We start from the raw sequence: 11,887 nt of genomic DNA, 5'->3' as shown, positions 1-11,887 counted from the left end.
TTTTACAGGTGAGAAAACAGGTTCAGAGAGGAGGCAGCCACCCTTCTAGTAAGTGGGAGAGCCAAGACCTGAACCCAGATCATTAGATTATAAATTTGGGGCTCTTTAACTTATATCAGTGTAGTTTCTGGGGACTAAAATATTTTTCCACGTGTTCCTTGATGATTGAAATTCCTCAAAGAAGAGATAAACCTTTCCTGCCTCAAGGAGAGATAAAGTATAAAACACAAAAACCTATAGGAGAGGTAACACATATGCTTAAATTCACTTTAAGACTTAGATGCCTATCAAGGCATCACCAAATTTTGGCAAGGGTTGGTGTGGGATAGAATGAAAAGATCAAAGGGCATTATGGGCCTGAAGCTGGAGGACACAAGGTAGGGGAAGGCACTGAAAAGGAAAAGTGGGGAGCATCATAGGTTGACTCTGTGATTTTTTGACTACTGGTCATGGAGAAGGTAGTTTGGTTGGTCCAATGGAGAATGGATGGTTGGTCCAATGGATTTGGACTTCACTGAGTTAGTTCTAGGGAAACATGATAGGTGTTATTTCAAGTTTTTGAAGGACTATCATGTAGAAGGAGTTGATTTGTTCTCCTGGACTCCAGAGGGCAAAACTAGGAGGGGAAATTAGGCTTGATGTCAGGAAAATCTTCTTAAGAATTAGAGTTATCTCAAAGTGGAATGAGCTATTTTAGGAGGCAGTGGGGCTCCCTCCCCTCAATGGAGATGAGTAAACAAGGGTTTGCTTACCACTTGTCAGGTATGTTGTAGATAGGATTCTGTTTCAGATATGGGTTGGACACATGGGCATTGAAGTCTCTTCTAATTCTGAGATTCTGTGCTGGTTGGGCTAGATAACCATCTATCTGGTATCTTCTAAGGGTTCTTCTTTTAGGTATGAGTTAGAGTTGGCCTTTGAATTTCTGGGAAGTCATCCCTTCCCCAACAACCATGAGGAGGGTCTAGTGTCTCCTGTATCCCTCCTGGCACTCAGCACAGTGCTAGATGTAGGACATTCAATAAATACTTGCTGAACTGGATTTAGGAAATAGTTTGAAGGAGATATCAGACACTCTGTGGTACGAAGGAATAATATCTAGCATTTATATAGTGCTTTAAGATTTGCAAAGTGCTTTACAAATATATTTTTATTCTTACCACAACCCTGAGAGAAAGGCGCTATTATTATCCTTATTTTACAGATGGGGAAACTGAGGCAAGCAGTGATTAAAGTGACTTGCTCAGGGTTGAAGGTTATATTTGAAATCAATCAAATCTTCTTGGCTCCAAGCCCAGTGCTTTCTCTACTTTGCCACCTGGCTGCCTTGTTTCTTTAGTAGAGAGATTTTATAAAGCATATGAAACTATAAAACTCATTTATGCTGTTGGTGCTTTTGCTTCGGAGTAACGTAAAAGTACTTTACTGGTCATCTCTATGACTTAGGGATTGAGGCGGAAGTTGAAGGTTGTGCAGCTCATCTGTAGATTGCATCTTCTCAGATCCACGTCTCTTTTGCCATCCCCTTGATACCACCCCCAGCATCCCCACCTCACCCACAGACCTGGGTTTTCCCCCTGTCACACTACCCTTTTACCTCAAGCCTGGCTTGGCATTTGAATGCTCTGCCTCCACACTTCTGCCCTGAGGTTTCCCAGGTTTAAGTTTCAGCTCAAATCCCAGCTCTGGAAAGAGTCCTTTCCCAGTGCCCCTTGAGGTTAACGCTTCTCTTTTCAGACCACCTTCCATAAACTCTGTTGATCTCATATGGATCTAGTCGTTCACAGGTTTTCTTTCCCTTTAGAAAGTGAGCTTCTTGAGGGCAGGGACAGGTTGGATTTTTTCCCCCTTTTTTCATATCCCTAGTGTTTAACACAGTGCCTGGAACACAGTAAGCACTGAGGAAATGATTTTTGTTTGCTTGATTGAATGGATTTCCCTGCTTTCATTCAGTTTTTCCGGGCAAATTTATACTCTGTTGCCAACTTAGATTCTTACAGTCAAGCCAGTTAACAAGTATTTATTAAGCACCTACTATGTGCCAGCACTGCTCTAAGTACTAGGGGTACAAAGAAAGGCATAAGACAATCCCTGCCCTCAAAGAGCTCACACTCTAATGGGGGAAGATGCCCAAAAGAAGTTGAAAAGAGGTGGAAGGAGGGCAGGGAGACAAAGGCCACTTTTTGTCAAGTGGGAAATGACAATGTGGCTGCCTGGGGCAGTCTTCTTAGAAGAAGTTATCTGGGAAGAGCTCAGGATGTCCACCTCCACCTTCCCCAATCAGGGAGGGAGCTCAGAGGAGACTGGAATTGCAGAGCTGATTTTATCTTGGGATCATGAAGTCCAGGAAAACAACTGGGTGGGAAATAGTAAGGCCAATTTTCTGGGTGCCCTCCCTTCCTCTCCTAACAGATGAACCTTTCAGTACCTTCTTGGGCTCGCTGTAGCAAAAGCAACTTTTCAGGGAAGGCTCAGCCCTTTATTAACTGATTTCTTCAAACTGTATCCTTGCTTTTCAACTTGTTTTTTCTGCTATAAACTTTACCATCTCTTCTCTCCAACTACAGCTGTAACTAGCAAGTGTCATACACACACACACACACACATTCACACATGGACACACGAACACACAAAGATTTCAAATCAGCTTTTAAAGACTGATAAATAAAAGTATGTATAGAATGATTTTGCATATATATATGTATGTATGTATGTGTGTGTACATAAATATACACACATATTTGTGTCTAATGGCAGCCATCGCTAGGGTGGGGGGGAGAAAAAAGGGGGAAAAGAAATTTACATGATAACTTTATTGTATATTTAAAAGGAATAGCAAGTTGTGTATCATCATCATCATCATCATCATCATCATCATCATGACATAATCAGAAGGAAGTTCTGATTCTGACACCCTTCAATGATGGGGAAAGTTTAACTAGTTATTCCTAAACTTTGCTGTTTCTAGTTGCTGAGGAACTGGAAGTATTGTCAGTAGCCTTCTACATTTTGTATCTCCCCTCCCCCTCCTTTGTTCCCCACTCACACTCAGTAGCAAAGCCCTGGTCTTCCTGATGCAGCTATGGCTGCAACTCCAGCCATGGCAATCTGCTTCTCATCCCCCACACTGAGCTTGCTGTGTCCTAGTCCAGTGCTTTCATACGTGCTAGAAATCATGTTCAGAAGGACCTCCCTGAATGCTGGCCTGCAAGTGATATCCATCCTCACCTTTAATACCAGTTTTAAAACTTATCTCCTCAAAGAAGATTAGCCTGATTAACCCTGTTCCCCAGGAATAGCTTCTTTCCCCATCACCCTCTGCACTCACTTTCTCAGTATGTCCTGTAACTTTTCCTTTGGGGATATGGTGCGACATAGATGGTCAGTGAGACTTCTTCCTCTGCTTTCTCTTCTGAAATGTATGGTAAGTTCCTTTGGGAAAATAGTGTTCATGGCTTCTTTTTCCATAGGCAAGTACCAGGGAACACTGGATTTGGAGGAATGAAGGTGTAATTATCCTAGGGAAAAATGGGACTTTGTCCTAGTTTGCAAATATTGAGATGGAGGTTGCTTCATTCCTACAAGGACACACCTATGCCCATGGTCCCCAGGATTCCTTCCTCTCATTTCCTGGTCTTCCTCTAGTCTAGAGCCATATGGCCTAGCTGCTTTTGGGCTGACCATGAGCACAGTCTCTTTGGGAAAGGATGTGATCTGTCCTGCTTACTCTCAGGGGTTGATGAAGAATGAAAGTCCAGGTCCTGTCCCCAAAATATCCCTCTTCTAGACTAGCCTTCTGCTCCAACACCAGGGATTCAAGAGTCAAATTATCCATTTTTCTAGTGCAATCTCACTCAGACTTTCTTGTGTTCTCTCCCTCCTCGCCCACCCCGCTCCTAATTGTTTTTGCCTCGGAAGAAAAATTTCTCAGTTATGGCTCTGCAGAGGCCCTGAGTTTGAATTCTGGCTTTGCTGCTTGTTTGTGGCCTTAGGAACACAGCTTCATCGGTCTAGGTCTCAATTTCCTCATTAGTAAAATAAAGGAATTGGATTAGATGATTTCTTAGATTCCTTCCTGTTTTAAAGCCTATGATGTATGGAGTGGGCACTGAATCAACTGACCAAGCATCCGTTTTGTAAGACTTGTAAAAATAATACTCTCTTGGAAGGAAAAAAGAAAGAAAGAAAGTAAAGAAAAGAGAGAAAAGAAAGAAAAGAGCAAGTTGTTGAATGTGTGATTTCATGGGCTGAATCTTTAGAGCAAAGGGCAGTAACCTCTCAGAAACAGGTGAGAAGCCTTTATTTACTCAATACCAATAATGCATTTTAATATATAGTAAGACGTTTTACTATATATTAAAACTTTATATGTATGTGTGTATATGCATACTCTGTATGTATGTATATGTTGATGGAATTCCAGATCAGCACAAAAAGCTTCCACAAATCACCCTCCTGGTTCTCCCTAGAACATGAAGGCCCCCACAGAACATCCCTTTCTCAGAGGAGCTCCTCCTGGTGTCTGGGAATCTTTAAAGAAAAGGGCATGGGATATTGGGATATGATGCAGACTTCAAGGCCATGAAGGCAGGGGAACCCTTCCTCACCAGTCCAGTTGGACTGAGTGTCAGAGATATAGTCAGGGACATTTTGGGGAAAACAAAGCCTTGAGCTTTGGGCTCGCAGGAGCAGAATGACTCATATCCAGGAGCCCCAGGACTTGGGTTAGAAAGAGGGCAGTGGCTTCAATCATGCTCACTGACTAATTGATAATTTTGGAAGGCTTAAAAATAGTATTTTGCAGGAAGGAAAGAAAGAAAGAAATGAAGCAAGGCAGGAAGGAAAGAAAAGAAAGGAAAGAAGGAAATAATATTCTTCAGGAAGAAAAGAAGTAAGAAAGAGAAGGAAGAAAAAGAAAAGAAAGGAATGAAGGAAAGAGAAAGAAAAGGAAGGAAGGAAGGAAGGAAACAAAACAGCCAAGAGTACCTTGGATTGTAGACCCCAGGGCTAGAGGTTGGGCCTGACTTTTGCTCTCTGTGGCCTTCTTGCTGACTATGGGATAATCAGGAATTCAGTGACCCCTCTTCCTGTCCTTTTCTGAAATGGAGATAAAGTCCCTATCTATCTCTGTGAGATAATTGTAGGGTAATTCCATTAATTGGAATGAGGATATGCAGAGATATTTGCTATAAAATAATTAAAATTGTTACAACCCAGGCCAGATATGTAAAGATAACCCAGTTCACAGAGTTTATTGCTTAAGCTTCAAAGTTCCTTAGAGACCAAGTTCTTAAAATACCTTGATTAGAGATTATGATAAGCTTCCAGGCAGACACTGAGCTTCCCCAGACTTCATCTTTTCTCTCTTGCTCCCTGCTTCTATCTACTCCACTACAACTGCCAGTGGATTTTTCTGAAGTCAGTTTTTAACTCAACCCTTACTCACCAGCTCAAGAAGTAGCACTGGATTTCTAAGGCCTTTTGGATTAAATCCAAATTCTTCATCCTAACAGTTAAGACTTTTCCTTGAATATGGCTTCATTTTATGAAGACTTTATGTTCCTCTGTTCCTTAGCTACTGTCACAGGCTAATCTCCTTAATGTCATCCTAACCTCTATCTCCTCAATGTACTTTTTGCAGACCTTTCCTTGATCCTATCCCTATCCCCCTGGTAGCCCACGGTGACTTTTTCTTTTTTTTTTAAATTCATTTCAGTAAATATTCATTAAGTGCCTACAACATGAGAAAAAACTGTAAGAAGGGAAGGTATGTGATTCTCCCTACCCCCTCTTATTTGATGCACTCGTACAGGATGAGATTTTAATGTTTTTACAAGATAGAACACCTCCCTAACTGAGTCGAGAATGGAACAACTCCATTGGCTGAGTGATCAAACTAGCCAAACTCCTGAAGGCTTTAAATAGTGAAGTCTCAAAGGAATTTCATCAGTTTGAGAAGGTAGGAGAGATTTCAAGTGGGAGCTGCTTATGGAGCAGACTCCTGTAGAGAGAAGGAGGGAATGTCTCTTTTCTCCCCCTTCACCCTGCCCCCAACCCCAATTTTGGCCATGTTGCTTTGAAGAGGGGACTACTTGAGCAGTAGAAAACATTCCATCCAGTGCAGATCAGAGACACAAACCCAGAATTGACACAGATATAGAGAATCACTTAGAAGAAGAAATAGCTTCAAGGAATAGGACTCCTGGCAGGAGAGAAAAGAGCCAGGTCTGGAGAGAAGGAGACCTTGGGAACTCAGTGTAAACTACATAGTTTCAGAAGTAGCCACTCACAATGTTACCTTATCCCTTGAGTATGTATCACTTATGGCAGTAGCCCAAATTGTGCAAGTTATCCCTCCTAGCATTGTGTCCTCTGCATGTTTGGCAGCTAGGTGGTGCGATGGATAGAGCATGGGGCATGCAGTAGGAAGATCTGAGTTCAAATCTGGTCTCAGACACTTATCAGTTTTGTGCCTCTGGGCAAGTCACTTCTCCCTGTTTGCCTCAGTTTCCTCATCTGTAAAATGAGCTGGAGAAGGAAATGGCAAATCACTCCAGTATCTCTGCCAAGAACACCCCAAATGGGGTCACTGAGTCAGATATAACTGAACAACAACAATACCATCTATACTTTTATCCAAGCAATTGATAAAAATATTAAATAGCACAAGGTCAAGCACAAATCCCTGGGGAATTTCACTGGAGACTGTCACATGGACATTGAATTATTAATAGTCACTCTGGCCATCCAATCAGGTTCTGAATCCATCTAAAGTGTATTATCATATAATCCCTTTCTTTTCCACAAGAAGAATATAAGATACTTTATCAAACACTTTATTAAAATCTATGCAAACTATATATATATTTTTGCAAATTGGGTCACTTAGTTCTCAAATCTTGTGGTTCCACATTTCTTTCTTTGTTGGAAGGGGGAAGGCATGGCAGTTGGGGTTAAGTCTATAAGTGTCAAATGGACTTGAACTCAGGTCCTCCGGGCTCCAGGGTCTGTGCTGTATTCACTGTTCCATCTAGTTGCCCCACTCATTTGTTTTCCATGATCTTTCAAATATCACTGTCAATGGCTCAGCAGTTACTTCTGCTGTATCTTTTAGGACCTGATGATATAATTCTTCTGAGCGAGGTGACTCTCTTACTATCTCTTATTTATCTCGGGTATCAACTCCCTGTTAATTATTTTTGTTCTCTCATTTCTAGTGTAAAGGTCATTCTCCTTGGCAAAGAAATCAGAACCAAAACAAAAAAAAAAAATTGAGCAACTCTACCTTCTCTTTGATATCAATTATCATCAGCCCATCTACTCTAAGGAAAGTTCCCTTACTTAATTCTCTTTTCCCTCCCATTACATCTAAAACGGGAGTCATTGTCTTTTCTTCCTTCACTAGCGTTAGTTTATATATTCTGAGCTATAACATTTCTTACACTATTTTTATAGGACCATGTGTGTTACCTGGACTAACTTTTAATTTTTGAACATTTATTTTTTAAAATATAAGTTGGTTGGTGAGATCCCTGTGCATCCACACAGGGCTTTTCAAAACAAAACAAAACAAAGCAAAACCTAGTTATTCTTTTCACTGAAATTGTTTTCCTTCATATTTTCAAATTTTCATTCTTGGGCATCTTCCATTTTTTCCTGGGTTGACTTCCCTTGTAGCATTTTAATTCATGGGTTCCTACCTATCTTTCCCCTGAGCTCTTTTAAATATGATTTCTCTAGGTGTAAGTCAGATTAGGCCTAGATTTCCTTTGCTTTCTTTATCATAAACTCTAGGATGGAATGGTAATTTCTCTGCAGGGCTCCTATCATTTTTTGCCCCAGTACCTTTCTTTTAGTGAGAATAAAATCCAGAGTAGAAATGTCCCATTATCCTCCATCTTTTTGTAAGATTGGGAGTGAATTGAATCAATCAGCTGACCCTACTTAAAATAACTTAGGTGCTTTACACTCTGATATCTTTATCAGATGAGAACACCTCTATCAAATCATGCAGTAAATCTAAGGTATTCAGCTAGGTACACAAAAGTCCTAAATCATTTTGGGAGGAGGAAAATGCTTCCAGCCTTTGGATGATGAAATGACGCTATATTGGAAGTGTGTTGGAATTGATTGAATAGACTGATCGTTCCCTGTGGATCTTGGATAAAATAGCAAACCAGTTCAAAACTTAGCATCCCAGGGCTGGGTTAGCCTAGTGGTAGAAGGTGCTTTATCCAAGCTCCTGAAAGAAAATCCTTTGGAGAGGACAAGAGGAAGACAGAAAGCCTTTGTTTCCTTGCTCTCCCCCCATCGCTGACCAAAGGAAGACCTCACAACACTTTGAAAGGTTGGAAGATTTGTGACTATAATAGTAAGTGTCCCCAAATTAGTGATGGCTGGTGTCAGCATGTGCATTGGGAACCTGGAGACACATTGAAGACAAATTAGAGGAAAAGGAGTTTCATGACTATAGAAAGAACCCAGCAGAAAGCTATCCCATACATAAGAAGAACTTTATGAGGACTTCATGAAGGTGAGAAAGGGACTTCTCACAATGGGGAGCTGTGAATTATCCGTTTGACACAAATGCTTTCTAAGCTTAAGTCGCTTTCTATTAGACTCTCTATGTATTTGTGGAAGGGCATACCTCTCATTTGGGGGAATAGTTTGTGCCAACTGTTCTGACTATACCATCTTAGTAAATAGCCTTACTAAATACTACTTGGTAAATAGTGACATTTTAAAAGCTAGTTAAAACTTAATTAGTATCAACTAATAATCAAAGGAAGAGCACAATAGTGGGAGCTCGTGAGCAGTAGCCTCAGATCACTACTCCCCAGACCTTTCAGGATTACTCCTAGAATCCTGAGAGAGGAAGCCTTGCCCTGGGAATCTGTCCTGTCAGAGCAAATAGGGCTTGAGAGAGTGAGCCCATATTATGTACTACATTTTAAAGGATAAAACCCTCACTAAGGCAAATCAAGAGATGTAGGAAGAAATATAGGTTTCTCAAACTCTTCACTTATTTCCTCTTTCTTTCCAGGTGGTCTGTAGAATACTCCAATGACAAAATTGCTTCTATTTCTCCCTCCAGTGAATTTCACCCAAATATTTTCCATCATGCTTCCCTACTATGGTTCTTGGATTTTCTTATGAGTACACCTTCTTAATGTAGAAAGCTATTCATCCCCCTTTTCCCCTCACCCCTCTTTCTTTTTACAAATCATGTTTCTTTTGAAAAAGGTATACCCACTGGAAGTAATATTCTGGTCATGATTTTCCTCCCACTAAAATCCAGTGATACATGCGTGTGATACAAGTTTGCCTCTTTAAGTTACGGTTTCAAGTTCCTCTCATTGTTTGCTGAAACTTTTGTTTTTGTGACTCTGAATTCTGACATCCTTTATCTCTTACAGCGACACTTATACCTTATTTCCCTTCACAAACTCTGCAATCTAGTGACACTGGTCTCTTTGCTGTTCCTTGGACAAAACATTTCTCTTGTGTGCTTTTTCTTTATTTTTTTTTTAAATTAATGGTTTTTGGTCAATCAACAAAAATTCACCTTCTCTTCCTCCTACCTCCACACTGCTCCCTTGAGAAAGAACAACAAAATTGTTATTACCAACATATGTACAAATTTCTGTAGACCAGATTCCTGCACTGGCCATGTTCACAAAAGTGTCTCAGTCTGCACTCTGAATCCACCACCTCTTTATGAGGAGGTGGGTTTTATTGAATGTCCTGGAATCATAGCAGGTTATTGCATTGATTAGAGTTCATTAGTCTTTCAAAGTTGTCTTTATAATACTGTTGTTACTGTGTAAGCCATTCTTCTGGTTCCGGTCACTTCATTCTGCATCTGTTCATATACATTTCCATAGTTTCTTTGAAATTATCCCTGTCATCATTTCTTATAGCATGGTAGTATTCCATCTCACTTATATACCATCAATTATTCATTCATTCCCCAGTTGGTGGGTACCATCCTAGTATCCAGTTCTTTTTCTCCACAAAAGGAGTTGTTGTATTTTTTTATATCCTTAGAGTTTTTCTTATTTTATCATTTTAGGATGAATCTCTCCCTTAATGTATCCTCCTGGTTATTCTCCATCTGCCTTCTCTCCTTTCTTTACTGTTTTCCTGTTAATTGAAATGCATTTCTGTACCCAACCGTGTGTGGATATTTTTCTGCTTTGGATAACTTTAAATGAGAGTGAGATTCAAATGTCAGTTGCTTCCCCAACAACTTCCACCTTATTTGTATAACCTTCTACTCATATAGCCTGATTAAGTGAGATAATTTTCCCAAACCTTCCTCTCCCTTGCCTCCCAACCATACTCGTCTTCCCCTATATTTCTACTCATCAGAACATAATAGCATTAATCCCAGGTCCTTGGTTTAAGTAGATTCCTTCTATGACCTCTAGTTGTGATAAGATTCTGAGGGGGCACAAATATCATCTCCTCATATAAGAATGTATAGTTTATCCTTGCTTAATGTCTTATGATTGTTTGCTCATATTTACCTTTTTATGTTTCTCTTGATTCTTAAGTTTGCACTTCACAGTTTTTATGCAGCTGTGGTCTTTTAATCAGAAATGCTAAAAATTTTCTGTTTCAGTAAAGGTTTGTTTTTCCCCCTTGTACAATTATACTTAGTTTTGCTGGGGAAGTTTTTCTTGGTTGTAAGTCTATATCCTTTGTTTTATGGAATGTCTCATTCCAAAGGTCTCAGTTCCTTTATAATATAGCTGTTAAATCATGTGTAACCCTGACTGTGTCCTTGGTACTTGAATTCTTTCTTTTTGTCTGCTTGCAGTATTTTTTCTTTGACCTGGAAGCTCTTGATTTTGTCTATAACTTTTCTGGGAGTTTTCATTTTCATGTTCCTTTCAGGAGGTGACCAGTAGATTCTATTTCCACTTTGCCCTTTGGTTCTAAGATATGTGGACAGTTTCCTTTTATGAATTCTTGAAATATGATGTCTAGGCTCCTTTTTTATTATAGTTTTTAGGTAGTCTAGTGAGTCCTAAACTATATCTTCTTAATTTGTTTTCCAAATAATATTTTTGTATAAGATATCTTACATTTTATTCTATTTTTTTCAGTCTTTTGACTTTTTTTTTTTTTTTAGTATTTCTTGTTTCATGGAATTATTTATCTTATATTTTGTTTATTCTAACTTTCAGATGGTTTGTTGCTTGGGTAATGTTTTATATCATTTGTGCCAAACTGTTAAATGCCTTGCCAATTCTTTCTTCAATGGCTCTTTCTTTTCCCTAAAAAAAAAAAAAATCTTATTCTCTTTCAGGAGTTTTGGTTGATCTTGTGCTCAAGCTATGCTTTTATTTGAGGCTGTGCTTATAAATATTTTGGAATTATTATTTTTTCTTGGATTTGAGTATTGAGTGACCTCTTTTTCGTTTGCTTATTCTTGCAGCCTATTTTCTGGACTAGATGTTAGGTCTGGGCTCTGTGAAGTTCTGGAAGGAATGTCTGGGTTGCCTTGCTGCTGCTTCCTTGAATGTTGTATCATTCTAGGATCTCAGGGACAACTCAGGCTGGGGACCTCCAAGATTTCAGTGCTTTCAAAGTGGTTTGACCCATAGCAAAATCTGAGAGCTGCCTCCCTGATCTGAGTTCTGCAAGTCTCTGACCTGGGTGTGGGTCTGAGCAACATTCCTATGGGCTTATCCCTATTGTTCCAATAGACTGCCTCTGAACTCAGCTGCAATTGAAAAGCTCTGCTGGCTCAGAATCACAGAACTGCAGATTCCCCTTTGTTCTGGAATTTCTGTCCTGGCTATTCTACTGCAAATTTCAAACTTGACTGGAGGCTGGAACTGAGACTGTGCTGTCCTCTAGGGGTCTGACCTTCACAGCT

At 39.9% G+C, this 11,887-nt stretch overlaps 1 protein-coding gene across 1 annotated transcript in view; it reads left to right on the top strand.

Annotated features, from left to right (window-relative positions):
* The window catches only part of PDZK1 (PDZ domain containing 1), a 77,675-nt gene that overhangs the window by 15,662 nt on the left and 50,126 nt on the right, over window positions 1–11,887 (top strand). The gene's annotated exons all lie outside the window — the stretch shown is intronic.

Source organism: Notamacropus eugenii, chromosome 2 (assembly GCF_028372415.1).
Source record: "Notamacropus eugenii isolate mMacEug1 chromosome 2, mMacEug1.pri_v2, whole genome shotgun sequence".
NCBI lineage: Eukaryota > Metazoa > Chordata > Mammalia > Diprotodontia > Macropodidae > Notamacropus > Notamacropus eugenii.
Note: the sequence above shows the minus strand (reverse complement) of the source record. Positions and strands in the feature narration are given on the sequence as shown.